This window comes from Pinus tabuliformis, chromosome J (assembly GCF_031772625.1).
Source record: "Pinus tabuliformis cultivar Carrire ecotype Pingquan chromosome J, CPIR1, whole genome shotgun sequence".
NCBI classification, from domain to species: Eukaryota; Viridiplantae; Streptophyta; class Pinopsida; order Pinales; family Pinaceae; genus Pinus; species Pinus tabuliformis.
Window position 1 is genome coordinate 772,865,189 of NC_142295.1, and position 14,009 is coordinate 772,879,197.

Consider the following 14,009-nt stretch of genomic DNA (forward strand, 5'->3'; position numbering starts at 1 on the left):
TTCTTTTTAAAATACAAGTTAAAGAGACTATTTTATAAACTTATATTTATAAATATATATTAAAAAGAAAAACAATTACAAATTAATAATTATTTATAAAAGTTATTAAATATATAAATATTAGAGTAATTTAAGGGTCAGAAAGAATATTTTAATATTTAAAATTAATTAATAGTTAATTTAAGGGTTAAAATTAGCATATTATCATAGATTAATTTCAAGATTAATTTTTTTTTGTTAATTAAAATTATTAGAATAAAACTAATAGCATAAATTAAGTGCTATTAAAATACCTCAAATTATATCAACCACACCTTAAAGAACAAAGGCCACACGATACAGGAAACAAGGGGAAATTACTTAAAAGACAACAAGATCAAGCTATATCTAGGGAGGGGAAGAATGGAAGAAAACGACTAGGAAGAGAGGGTTGGGACCCAGCAACTACTGATCTTCCAGCCATCCTCTCTATTGAGATTGATTGGCCTTTTTTCAATCTCAAGGGCTTCCCTAAATTTCCGGTGATGGAATTGCGAAACTCTAGCAATAACACTAGCTTCCTCGATACATACATGATGATAGGTTTTCTCCACATGCTCTGCTAAAGCAGAAGACTTGGTTCTCCTATGCTTAAGGTAAGTTGTGTGCTCACTAATCCTTTGATTAATAGAGCGACCAGTCTCACCAATATAGGGGGTCCCACAGGAACAAGGAATAATATATACCCCTTTCATGTCCTTAGAGTCGATAGAATCCTTCACTGATCTGAGGGACTTACGAATGGTGTTAAGGGGTAAGTCGAGGGGACATTATGTTTCTTAAGAATCCTTGCAATCCTATCAGTGGTCCCTTGAACAAACGGAAGATGGACATTTCGAATCCGTTCCTTTGGTTCTCTTCTAGTTAACGAATTCTTGGTCGCTTTGAGGAAAGCCTTCTGTCCCAAGTATCTACTATAATCGTTCTCAACAATGACATTAAGGAGATGGGATTTCTCCTCCTCGAAGCTCTTATCATCAGAGATCCTTAGGGCACGAGTAGCAAGGGTGTTGAGAACCCCCAACTTTTGAGTTAGGAAAAGCTATTATTTATTGAACGTAAAGAAAAGGGCGCTTTCGTCCTCGAATACTTAGAAACCAACCCAGGGTAAAAATTGGGCAACAAATAAATCGTTTGTTGCAGACTATTGGCATTCACATGTCTACTGTTTCTACGCATTAGGCCATGGGACTACCAATTTTGATAAAGAGAATACAAATTCAGGTAGTGTTGAGATATTAGTGTGAATCTCACAAACATGTTTAAAAAGTTGTTTTGCAAAATATTATGGCTTTATCTATATGTTAGCAACAATATAAGTAGGAATATATATATATATATATATATATATATAGATATAGATATAGATATAGATATATATATATATATTTATTTATTTATTTATTTTATATTTATATATATATATATAATAAAATACTAATATAATTAGGAAACTGAAATTTATATATTTATATATATATATATATATATATATATATATATATATATATTAAATAAAATAATAATATATTTTTTTTCCAAAAATAATAACTTTCATTAAAAGTATGAAATTTACATTTTGTATGTACAACAGTTCGCTTCAAAAATTTGATCATGTGTCTTTATATTGTCATAGGAATAAATGGGTTTTAAAAATCCATGTATAGTTCAAAATGAATACATATACTAACTCTCTACAAAAAAACTATAAAAAGAAGAGCAATATACGTCAAGTTTCTTAGTGTCAAAAGATCAAAAACAGAAATATACAAAAGATAATATATGTTTCAAGAAAGAGACTCTTGTTGTGTGTATCTGATGGAGCATCTGGCTACTTGTCCTCTATAAAGGTCTGATGATAATATCAAAGACTTGTCCATCTATCTCTTCAAAAAAATTTCAAATGCCCAGATTCTGTGTAGCACCCTCTTTACATAAGGAGTCTGCAACCATGCTTCTTTCCATGTAAATGTGGACATATGGAATTTGATCAAAATGTTGCTTTAAGTGGAGGATCTCATCAAGAATATGACATAGTATGTGCATGTGACATCTTGATATTTCATTGAACCAATTTATAACAATTTCTGAATCTCCATAAATCAGAAGCATATGAACACCCTTCTCTATGACAAACAATAAAAGGAGTTTAAAGCTCATCAATTCTGCATAATTTTTTGTGCCACGTCCCAACCCACTTTGGATTTTGTAAAAATAATCTTGTCGAAGGTAAACAAGAGTGCCTCCCACCACCCCTCTCCCCACACATTCTCCTCCTACAAGGAAGACTCTATCAAAAAAGATCCATGGGTATGACCTGTCAATGACTTCTTCAGATATGATGAGAGGTTGGGGTACATATTTTTCATCAGAAATAAGTGATTAGATATCAATAACATGCACAACCACCTTGTGCGGGGTATTCTTTTTGTTGGAAGTTTTTATGCATTTCTAGAGAGCCATATACCCCAACAGATAAGGGGAGGTGTAGGTTTTAACCCCATACAGAAATTACCTGCATACGAATTCTAAAACAGAAAATAAACAATGCAAGAGCATAACACATAAAACACATATACACTAAGATTTTCCCCTGGATCCCAAAACTGGGACTACTAGCTTGATTTTTCATTATATTCCTTTCAATGTTACAATACATATATATAGATGTCGAAGCATCCAATACCATGGACCGAAAACCATCGCGCCCAAAACCATGTGCAAAAACCATGCACAAAGCCATAGGTAGGTTCGCCCAACTAATATAGGGTCCTAAAAAAATTTCCGTGGGGCACTGTCCTGGACCCCATAGAGGGGGGCTAACCACCCCCTTGAAACCCCCTGTGACCCCCCCACTACACAATCGGCGCAACGAACGGGGAGTAGATCTAACCCCCTGGTTAACTAGGTCAGCTAGTCGTGGAAAGAATATAACACAACCCAACATTCTCCCACTTGTTGCTTTCTTTCCACAGGGGGCCATAGGAGAGCTTAGTCATTTATCCAGCCCTGCAATGCCCATTGTTTCTCTACACCAAGAGAACTTCTCAAAGCTCACAATTTTTTTCAATTCATCTGCAATGTTCTTCAAAGTGTCTACCTTTACCAGCAAAACCTTTTTGTCTTCTATCATATCCCTCACAAAGCGATACTGAACATCAATGTGCTTTGTCTTTGAATGGTAAGCATGGTTCTTTGAAAAGAAAATTGCACTTTGGCTATCACAGCCTATTCTTATAGCTCCCTGTACTAACCCCATACTTGAACACAATCTCTGCAACCAGAGTACTTCCTTGCTTGCATGAGTGGCTACCATGTATTCTGCCTTTGTAGTTGATAATGCCACTAAAGATTGTTTCTTACTCATCCAATTGACTGCACCTCCAAATAGGTTAAAAACATACCCACTTGTAGATCTTCTCTGATCTAGATCTCCAGCACAGTCTGCACCAAAAAAGCCACGAATATCCAAAACTTTGTCCAATCCTGGTCTTCCTTAGAAGCAAAAACCATAATCACTAGTGCCACGCAAATACTTGAAAACCTGCTTCACTAATGTCCAATGCTCCTTCCTTGGTTTTGACATAAACCTTCTCAATACTCGCACTACATGTGCAATGTCTGGTCTAGTATAGACCAACACATACATCAAACTACTGATTGCACTTGCATATGGTACACGGGACATGTCCTCTTCCTCTTCTTGTGTCTTGGGATACTGTTCAGCAGATAATTTTACACCTACAGGAATAGGAACCTTCACCCGTTTACTATCCTACATATTAAACTTTTGCAGTGTTGTCTCGACATACTTCCTCTGGTTTACCAGAGTTTCCTCTTTGCCCAATCTCTTTTAATTTCCATGCCCAAAATATAGTTTGCAGCACCAAGATCTTTCATGTTGAATTTGGAGGACAATTGGGTCTTCAAATTCTGGATAATTTCTTTGTCATTTCCAACCAGCAACATATCATCCACATATACGACCAAATAATTAACACGGTCACCAATTAATTTATAATACACACAGTGATCTGTTTTTCTTCTAGTGAAGCCAAGTCCCCGTATAAATGTATCAAATTTATGATACCACATCCTTGGTGACTGTTTTAACCCATACAGAGACTTCTTTAACTTACATACCAGTTCTTTCTTACCCTTCACCACAAAGCCTTTAGGTTGCTTCATGTAGATCTCTTCTTCCAGATCCACGTGAATAAATTTTGTCTTCACATCCATCTGTTCTACCTCAAAATCAAAAGCAAAAGAAACATATAAAAGTAATCTAATAGAAGCTACCTTGGCAATAGGAGAAAAAATATCACCGAAATCAATTCCCGACACCTAGGAATAACCTTTTGCTACCAACCAAGATTTGTATTTCCCCACATTTCCTTCTGCATTTGTCTTCTTCTTAAACACCCATTTACTTCCAATGGGTTTCCTTCCAATAGGCAAGTCCACCATATCCCAAGCCTCACTTTTGTGCAAATATGCCATTTCATCAGCCATGACCTCTTTCCAAAGTTTTCCATCCTCTGAATGTACTGCTTCCTTCAGAGTTCTGGGATCATCATCAGTAATAGATAAAGCAAATTTTGACTAGAAAGCAGATGGACTATACCTTTCTGGATGCTTTCTTTCTCGAACTGATCTTCTCACAAACGGAGTTTGTGGCTCTTCATCTTCTGATTCTTCTTCTACTGTAGAGTTTGATTCTTCCTCCTTTTGCTCAAACTCTATCTTTTCAGGTTCCTTTGGTAGGACTTCATGTTTAATAACATCTTTCACCTCTCTAAACACCACATCTCAGTTGTACACAACCTTCCTTATTACTGGGTTCCAAATCTTATAACCTTTTAAACCATCCTTATACCCAATAAAGATGCACTTTTTAGATTTACTATCCCACTTTGTTCTTTTTTCCTTTGGAACATGTACATATGCATCACATCCAAATACCCTTAGAAGTGAAAGAGAGGGTTTCTTACCAGTCCATACCTCTTGTGGAGTCTTATCCTCCAACACTGATGAAGGTGACCTGTTGACTAGGTAACATGCAGTCTCCACCGCCTCTGCCATAATTCTTGTCCTAACCCAGCACTATTGAGCATGCTTTTTTCCTTTTCCATCAACATCTTATTCATTCTTTCTGCAACTCCATTTTTCTTAGGTGTGTATGGAGTAGTCTTTTTCCATGCTATACCACACTTCTTACAGAACTCTTCAAATTCATTCTTTCAAAACTCTCCAGCGTTATCTGTCCTCAACACCTTTATCTTCTTCTTTGTCTGGTTTTCCACTAGAACCTTAAATTCTTTAAACATGTCAAAGACTTCAGATTTATTCTTGAGGAAATATATCCATGTATTCCTTGAGAATTCATCTATAAATGATAAAAAGTACACAGACTTACCCAATGATGGAACCGACGCAAGTCCAAACACATCATTGTGCACAAGCTCTAATATTTGTTTTGCCCTCTTACCACCAGAGGCGAAACTCACCTGATTCTTCTTTCCATATACACAATTTTCACAGAAATCAAAATTCAGAGAGCTATTAGTCATACCTTCTACCATACCTTTACCATGAAGTATTCAAAGGCCCTTCTCTCCAATATGTCCAAGCCTTTGATGCCATAGCATGGTCTTTTCTCCACAGACCACTAGATTTTCTACTCCACCTTCAGGAACCACAAAACTGTTGCACCCATCAACAACAGTGCTACCTTGCAGCTTGTACAGAGTTCCAATCCGAACTCCCTGCATCAATACCAGTGCTACCTGAACCATCTTGCAAGTATCCATCTCGAACACGTTTTTTACAGCTACATCATCCAGCTTGCTTACAAAAATCAGATTTTTGGCCAATGCAGGGATATGCAGAACACCCGAAAGTGTTCTAATCCTTTCACCTTGCAAATTCTACTTAACTTTTCCGTGAACAACGATTTTAACCTTCCTGTCATCCCCCAAGAAGACGTCACCACCATCATATTTCTCGTACTCACATAACAACTCTCTATGGGGAGTGAAGTGAAAGGATGCACTTGAGTCAACCAACCATGCCTCATGATCTACATGTGTACTTGAAGAAGCCAAGTACACATCCCCACCTTCATCTGAGGTGGTTTTCGCATCTGTAAAAGGAGCATCATCAGATCCCTTTCCTTTTTTAGGTGCTTTAGATTTACAGTCCCTTTTGTAGTGCCCTTCCTTTCCACATTTCCAGCACACCTTTACAGGTTTTCCTGGAGATTTAGATCTCCCACTCGATGACTTATTTTTGTTTCTGTTCTAGGACCTTCCTCATATAGACAAGGCATCACCATTTTGGCTCTCCATATTTTTCCATCTCATCTCCTCCATCAGTAAGGTTGAGACTATTTCGTCAAACTGTAAGGCAGATGCATTGCTACCCATTGCAATAACCAGACTATCCCACGAATCTAGTCGAGAAAACAACAAACTGATGCACTTTTCTTCATCTGTAATTTTAATATCAACAGATAATAACTGACTTACTATAGTATTAAATTCGTTCAAATGCTCTGTCACCGAGTCTCCATCTTTCATCCCTAAGTTATACAACTTTTTCCGTAGGAACAATTTATTCAACAAAAACTTAGATTGGTAAAAAGTCCCTAACTTGTCCCACAAAGCCTTAGTCGTAGCTTCCTCTGATACATTCAACAATACTAAATATGAGACACACAATCGTATTGTGATCTTTGCCTTCCGATCCAATTTCTTCCAGTCTTCATCGGACACTCCCGTCGGTTTAGTACCTGGATCTACCACGATCCACTGATCTTTATCTTCCAACAGATCCTCCATCTTGAGTTTCCATAACTCAAAACTCTGACCATTAAATTTCTCGTTCTCTATCTTTCAACTGCTCGCCATCTTCTTTCACCACCAGAATCGATCCTATAGATCTCCCATTGAACAGGGTCTACCATGGGCCCAAGCGAAACCCCTCAGCAACAAAGGCATCCCCTTGAAGCCAAAACAGTTTCAATACCAAATGTAGGTTTTAACCCCGTACAAAAATTACCTACATACGAATTCTAAAACAGAAAATAAACAATGCAAGAGCATAATACATACAACACATATACGAGATTTTCCCCTAGATCCCAAAAGCGGGACTACTAGCTTGATTTTTCATTATATTCCTTTCAATGTTACAATACATATATATACATGTCAAAGCATCCAATACCATGGACCGAAAACCATCGCGCCCAAAACCATGTGCGAAAACCATGCACAAAACCATAGGTAGGTTTGCCCACCTAATACAGGGTCCCAAAAAAAATTATCTCGGGCACTATCCCGAACCCTGTAGAGGGGAGCTAACCACCACCCTCACACCCCTGTTTTGTAATCGACACAATGAAGGGGGGGGCTCTAGCCCCCCTCTAACCCCCCGGTTATCTAGGTCATCTAGTCGTGGAAAGAATATAACATATCCCAACAGGAGGTAGAATGCATAGCTTTTTTGGGTATAAATTATTCCAATGTGTCTCCCAAGCCTCCTGAAATGGTGTTCCCTACCATATTATTTGAAAGCCCAAGAATGATTTGAAAAAATCCAACACTTCCAAAGTGAAAGAGTATGACAGGAAAAGGTGTTCCACTGATTCCTCTAAATTTTTACATAGAACACACCAACAAGGCCCTACAATACCTTTATTATTTAAATTATTGTCTATTGAGTTTTCCTTTATAGAATGCACCATTGAAAGAGACGCTCCTTTGCTAGACATCATAGATTCCATAGTTTCTTCAACCAGCTGGCTATGATCCCAAGTCTCCTATGTTCAATTACACAACCATAACCCATTTTTGGGGAATATTTCCTTGATGGGGCATGTGTCCAAACCATAGAGTCTTCTCTATCTTTGAGACACACATGAGCCATAATGAGAGCAGATGTGAATCAATGCCACAAGTTGGAGAAAGCAATGGGTAGACTTAATTGATTTGCATCAGACCACCCTTGTGACCAAATGGTAGTTCATTCATTATGACCAATATGGTTCAATGCAAACTTTCTAATAAAGTGTAAATAATCGACCAACACCTGTGGTAGATGGAAGATGGCCCCACATCCAACCCAAGGGTCAAGCCCTATGCTGATTTTTTCACGATTTCCTACCTTCCATGACAACCCTTCCTAAATCACCTGAATGGAGGCTAGAAAATCTTTCCATATTACTGAAACATTTGGTCTTTTCTTATTTGGTGAAACAGAGCCATTTTTCAAGTGATGAGGGGTGTATGTATTTCTTGTGCACAACTTCTGTCTAAAGGATTTATGTGGATATAAATCTCCACCCAACCTTTGCATCCAATGCTTTTGCAAAGAATTGGAGATTTTTAAGCCCCAACCCCCACTTCTTTGGAAGGGTAATTTTCTCCCAATTTTCCCATGGGAAAATGCATCCCTTTTTTTCCAAGACCATAAGAACTTGTAGAAGATTTTGCACACATAATTCAAGATGCCCTTAAAGATCCATGATAATGACACCCAAAACATCATAATTGCTTCAATAATGGATTTGATGATTATCAGTCTTCCAACCCTAAACAACCATCTAAAACTCAATAATTTAGTTTTTTTCAATCTTAACATGATCCAAATCCAATTTGCTTTTATGTAATCGTTCGGTTTTAAGTGAAAACACAAATATTTTAAACCTCCATCAAATTGGTTAATATGAAAAGAAAAGATATTTTGAGCATTGATAAATCATCCTATAATAATCCATGATGGGAGATAGAGGATTTTAAATAATTTAACCGCATACCATATGTTTTTTCAAACAAAGATAACAAAGCTTTTAAGGTAGCAAGGTCTCGTTGCAATCTATTACAAAACAATAAAATATCGCCCACAAATAAAGTGATGAATAGATCCTCAGCCACAACAATTCCCCTTTGGAAAACTAGATATTAAAATAATCATTACACATCATAAAAAAACCTTTTATAACTTAAAATTTAAAAAATATAATTCCATTTATAATAATAATAATATATTTAATATAAAATAAATAATAATCTTTCTTTTATATATAGCTAATTTAATTTAACTGGATTAACAACTCATTAAATATTGTATTTCTTATGTTTTTGGTGAACTCCTATCTCTATAAACAATGCATTAGGTACCAGTTACATTACTATTGACGAAGCACGCTTTATTCTATATATGTAGGATGTGCATATATATATATATATATATATATATAATTTTAAAATTTTCAATATATTATAATTATTGTTTTTTTATAGATAAAATAAATAAATATTATTTAAATGATATGCTTTTATATTATTTTTTTATATAAAAATATTATTAATTTAGATATGTCTAGCATTTATATAATTTTCGTTTATAGGGTGTACTTTAATTAACGATTGTTTTGTTATGAAGTAATATGTAAAACATGAAATTTAAAGTTTAAATGTTTATGGATTAGACAAAAAAAACATTTATATAATTTTGAATTTTTTTATGACTTAAATACTTTTGTATATAAAAAATATTATTTCACATTTTTTTAAAGACGTTGTTCATAATAACATATAATATTCAATACATGATGATTTTCATGTTAATATGAGCAACCACAATGGATATGTTTCTCCAAACTCTAAGATAAATTGTTGTTTGTGGATTTTTGGGTGGTAACCCCACTCTTAAGGATAGATGTAACTCACATGTCTAGGAATAAAGAATCCTTGAAACCAACAAAAGGTATGCAATTTAGAGTGTCTCTAATGGAGACTAAAAGCAAGGAGAATCCTTGAAACCAACATGAGGTATACAAAGAAGACTGTAACTAATAGAGGCTAAAACCAAGAGGAAGGCCTACCGGAGTAGAGGAGATTAGGAATCCTTGAAAACAACAATGAGCTACAAAGTAGAGTGTGACTAATATAGACTAAAATGAAAGGAAGATAGGAAGGCAAGGAAATGATAGGAAAAATCAATACTTATTTGTCCTTGAAACCAAAAATAGGTGCAAGCTAATGATGGTCCTTCATAACACATTAATAACAATACAAAAATAGAAAAACAAAGATCCAATATAATGAATTTTAAGATGGTGTAAATAAATGAAATACAGGAAAATAAATTAGCTTTCCAAATATATAATATATATCTAAAAAATATAACACACATTTTTTCATTAATGTTAATTTTGAGTAACTAAAAATTGGAATATCCTACAAAAATTTGTAAAATTATAGAGAACACATTGTTTTTGTGAATAGCTAAAGTTTCAAATTTTATAATCTTAACTACACATATTTTTAAAATTTTGAAAGTCATCATACCCTTGAAATTACAAGCCCTACCATTAGTGCTAGATAAAGGGTCTCAATATAATTATTCAAAATTTATTTACCATTTAGATTGTAAATCTCAATGTGTACTAGTGCACCCCAAACACACACACACACATATTTCAAATGGTTAAGGGAAAAAAAAATAGTAGGAGTCATAGAGGGATGGATTTTAAAATTATATATATATCAAGACAACATATATTGAAACTAACACAAATTATTATTTAAAAAATAATTAAAATTTGGAATTTATATAATTGATCTTATATGTATCTATGGTTTCATGGAAAACATACTTTTCTATCCTGTAGAGAAATAATGTCAAAATCAAGATATAGAAAGGTTTTTTGAAAAATATGGTTTTCATGTATTTGTAGCGCAAATTACTAGGTTTTTCATCTCCATCCTATATCGAAAGAGACAGACTCATTATCTATGTAAGATTATATGTGGAAGTAAATGAATTAAAAAATGTGCATGCACATTCCTAGATCTATGAATGTGTCCAAGCTCCTATGTTTAGGAATGTGTGTGTTCTTAGATCCATGAACACTTGCTTGTTCTAAGATCTAGTAACTTTTGCAAAGGGGAAATTGTTTTGGTTACATGGGGAACGTAGGAGGGAAAAGAGAGGGGGCATTAAAGAGTGAGAGGGGAAGACAAGGAGAGTAAGAAAATTTCAAGTGAAGAGTAAGTGAAGGAAGAAGGGGGGTGGTGATAGTGGGGAAGGGAGAGAGAAGGAGAGAGAGATGGAAATATGTGTGAGACAAAGGAGGGATGAGATAGTGAAAGAGTTGTGGGATACAAAGGGGAGAGAATGAAGCAGGGTGAGAGAAAGTGTGGTTGAAGGATAGAGTAAGAGAGAGAGAAAGGGTGGAATAAAGGGAGAGAGGGGGAGAGAGAGAGGAACTGATAGAGGGAGAATGAGAAATCTGTAAGTTTGATGGATATTCCACTGGACATCTAATGATAATAGATCTATTAAAATAAATTTAAATCTATACTATGAAGGGTTAATACCTTTTAGATTTTAGATTTGTTATCATTTTTGTTGTTGTTTAGGCATGCAATAGATAATCTTAGAAAAATATACAAAAGGAAAATACAATCACTCATAAACCAAAATGAATGCCAAGATATTCTCTACGAACCCTTTAAATGGTAGAAATCCTAGTTGGAAGGTGTTGACGACGCTGGACCCGCCAACATTCAGGGGATTTCCCTGATATGAAGTCCCAACTACACCTCACACCGTTTGGAGTAGGATTCCCAATAGTGGGTTGTAATGTTATGCCTTGTGTTATAGGTCATTTTGTCACATTCGATCAATGAGCCTCCTAATGGGATCAATCAACATCCTATTCCCCTTTGTCACCATCTTGCACAAAGACCTATGCATGTCCCTTTCATTTCCCATAGTTTAAGAACCAATGCTCCATGTAAGGTTACTAGGGTGCATTCAGCAGTAGGTTGCTCCACTGTGGCCTGTGTTGGTCATCAACAGGTTGCTCCCCTTTGCACCTGTGTTGGTTATAGAAATCCAAGAGAATGATCAGGATTCTGGAAGCTTACTCTTCTAAGAGTTTCCAGAAGTTGTTACAACTACTTACCTTGGATAAAACATTTGGATCATATCCATCCCTACAATGGAGTTTTCACCACTTATCCTTTGATCCTATCCCGCCATCAAAGGTGGATCTCTTACCCTAGATTGGTAATTGGATAAGAACTCTGAACTTACCATAATTCTCTATATATTCCCAACCTTCTATGTGGTTGGGGGTTGGATTTTGGAAAGTAATTCTGCCCTTATGTTGCTGTGGTGAGTGGTTATTATCTCATGATTTTAGGGTGAGTGGGGGTGCATATTGTGACAAGGAAAGGAGAAGTCAACCACTTGGAGGATCTCTTCTACAAGATCAACTTCTACTTATGGTTGTAATCACCTTCCATTTATATTAATGCAAAGAATTCATTGTTTTCCTATATGTGATGTTGTTATTTCACTTATTTCAATACCATGTTGATCTATTGAATGAAGTATTTAGATGATATTACATAGATCTCATAGATTCTTGCCTTGTGTTATCTGATTGTGCAAGTTCTAATTTTTGCAATCAAAGCTGGGATTGGAGATTCCAAGTTGATGAAGGATCAAAGCATGTGAAGGATTCCAGGTAGGTATCACTCCATCATCTATTTAATTTAAGGAAAACATTTGTGTTCCTTGTCTCTCTATTGTTCTATGTTAGCCACTAACCTAGGGGAGATACTTTTGTCTGTAATCGTAAATCTCGTATAACACCCTCACTGCGGAAACACGTAGAGGGAAGTATGATAACTTTGGGTGAGAGAAAGTGTGTGACCTTGTGGAGAGTCAAGTGCGATGCATGAAGGTTCCAACACGCGAAGGGAAAAGGAATTGTGCCCTCTAGAAGCCTGTAATAGTACGCAACTTGAAAGGAACACATAAGCAGAATTCCATCACAAGCTAAGATGCAGAATAATCCACAAATTAAAGTGATAAGTTAATACAACAACATGCATTTAGCAAGATTCATACAAATGCAAACGAAACAGTTCGTAAGAATAAGCGTAAGTTAAATAACACACATTGCAAATACAACAAAAATAGTCGTACTATATTCACAACACATGCATGAAAGCGTGTTGGCTCTGATTTTATTATTATAAGTGAAAGTTCCATGCATACATACACCATTAACGAACACTAGCCCTAGTAGTGGAACATTACAGTCAAGAACACCTTCTCCTCCAAAGAAGTATACTCGCTCTACGCTACGGAGAAGTCAAGGCTCTTCACAATACTCCCAAGCTCTTTCTAAGTCTAAGCCTAGCCAAAAGCTTGGTTCAAAAAAGTTGTTACATGAGTTATGAGGTTCTATTTATAACAAAGGGGTGACTCTTCAACTCCCCTTTGTGACCTTTAGACTACTCTCATGACTTTTCAACTTCTTTACAAAATGGCACATTACATTACATGATGACTCTTCATATTACAATATTGGCACTGGAATTTCACTTACAACATAATTACAAATAATATTACATTTTACACTTGTACCAATAGAATACAAAATAGGGTAGAGACAACTTGACAACCTAACAAGACACAACACTATGATGCTTGAGTTAGGGTGAAGTCTAGCTCAACAAACTCCACTTGCTGGTTCTCGGTCACGTATTGGTTTCAAGCTTTGTACTATGTGATGATGTCCCCAAAAATTTTGGTGGTGTCTGGACAGAAGTGGACTCTCGCCTCCATGGCGTCTAGATACACTATCTTGGAACCTGTGTCCATCCCGTTCTGAAGCCTGAGCAACATTGTTCTGACTTTGACAGGACCACTGATGAAATTCTACATGTTCTATCTGTTCAGCCCCAAGTCTTCCCTTGTGGCATTCTGTCTCAACTGCTCCAAGTAGTCTTCGACCTCTTGCCAAACTTGGTTCTTATGTTTAGCTATGGTGATTGAATCGACTGATGGGATCTGGTGTGTCCTCACCAATACATCCAAACTACTGAATAATTGTACATATGAGGACTGAATGCTGCCAATGAATGAGGTGAGTTGCTTATTGT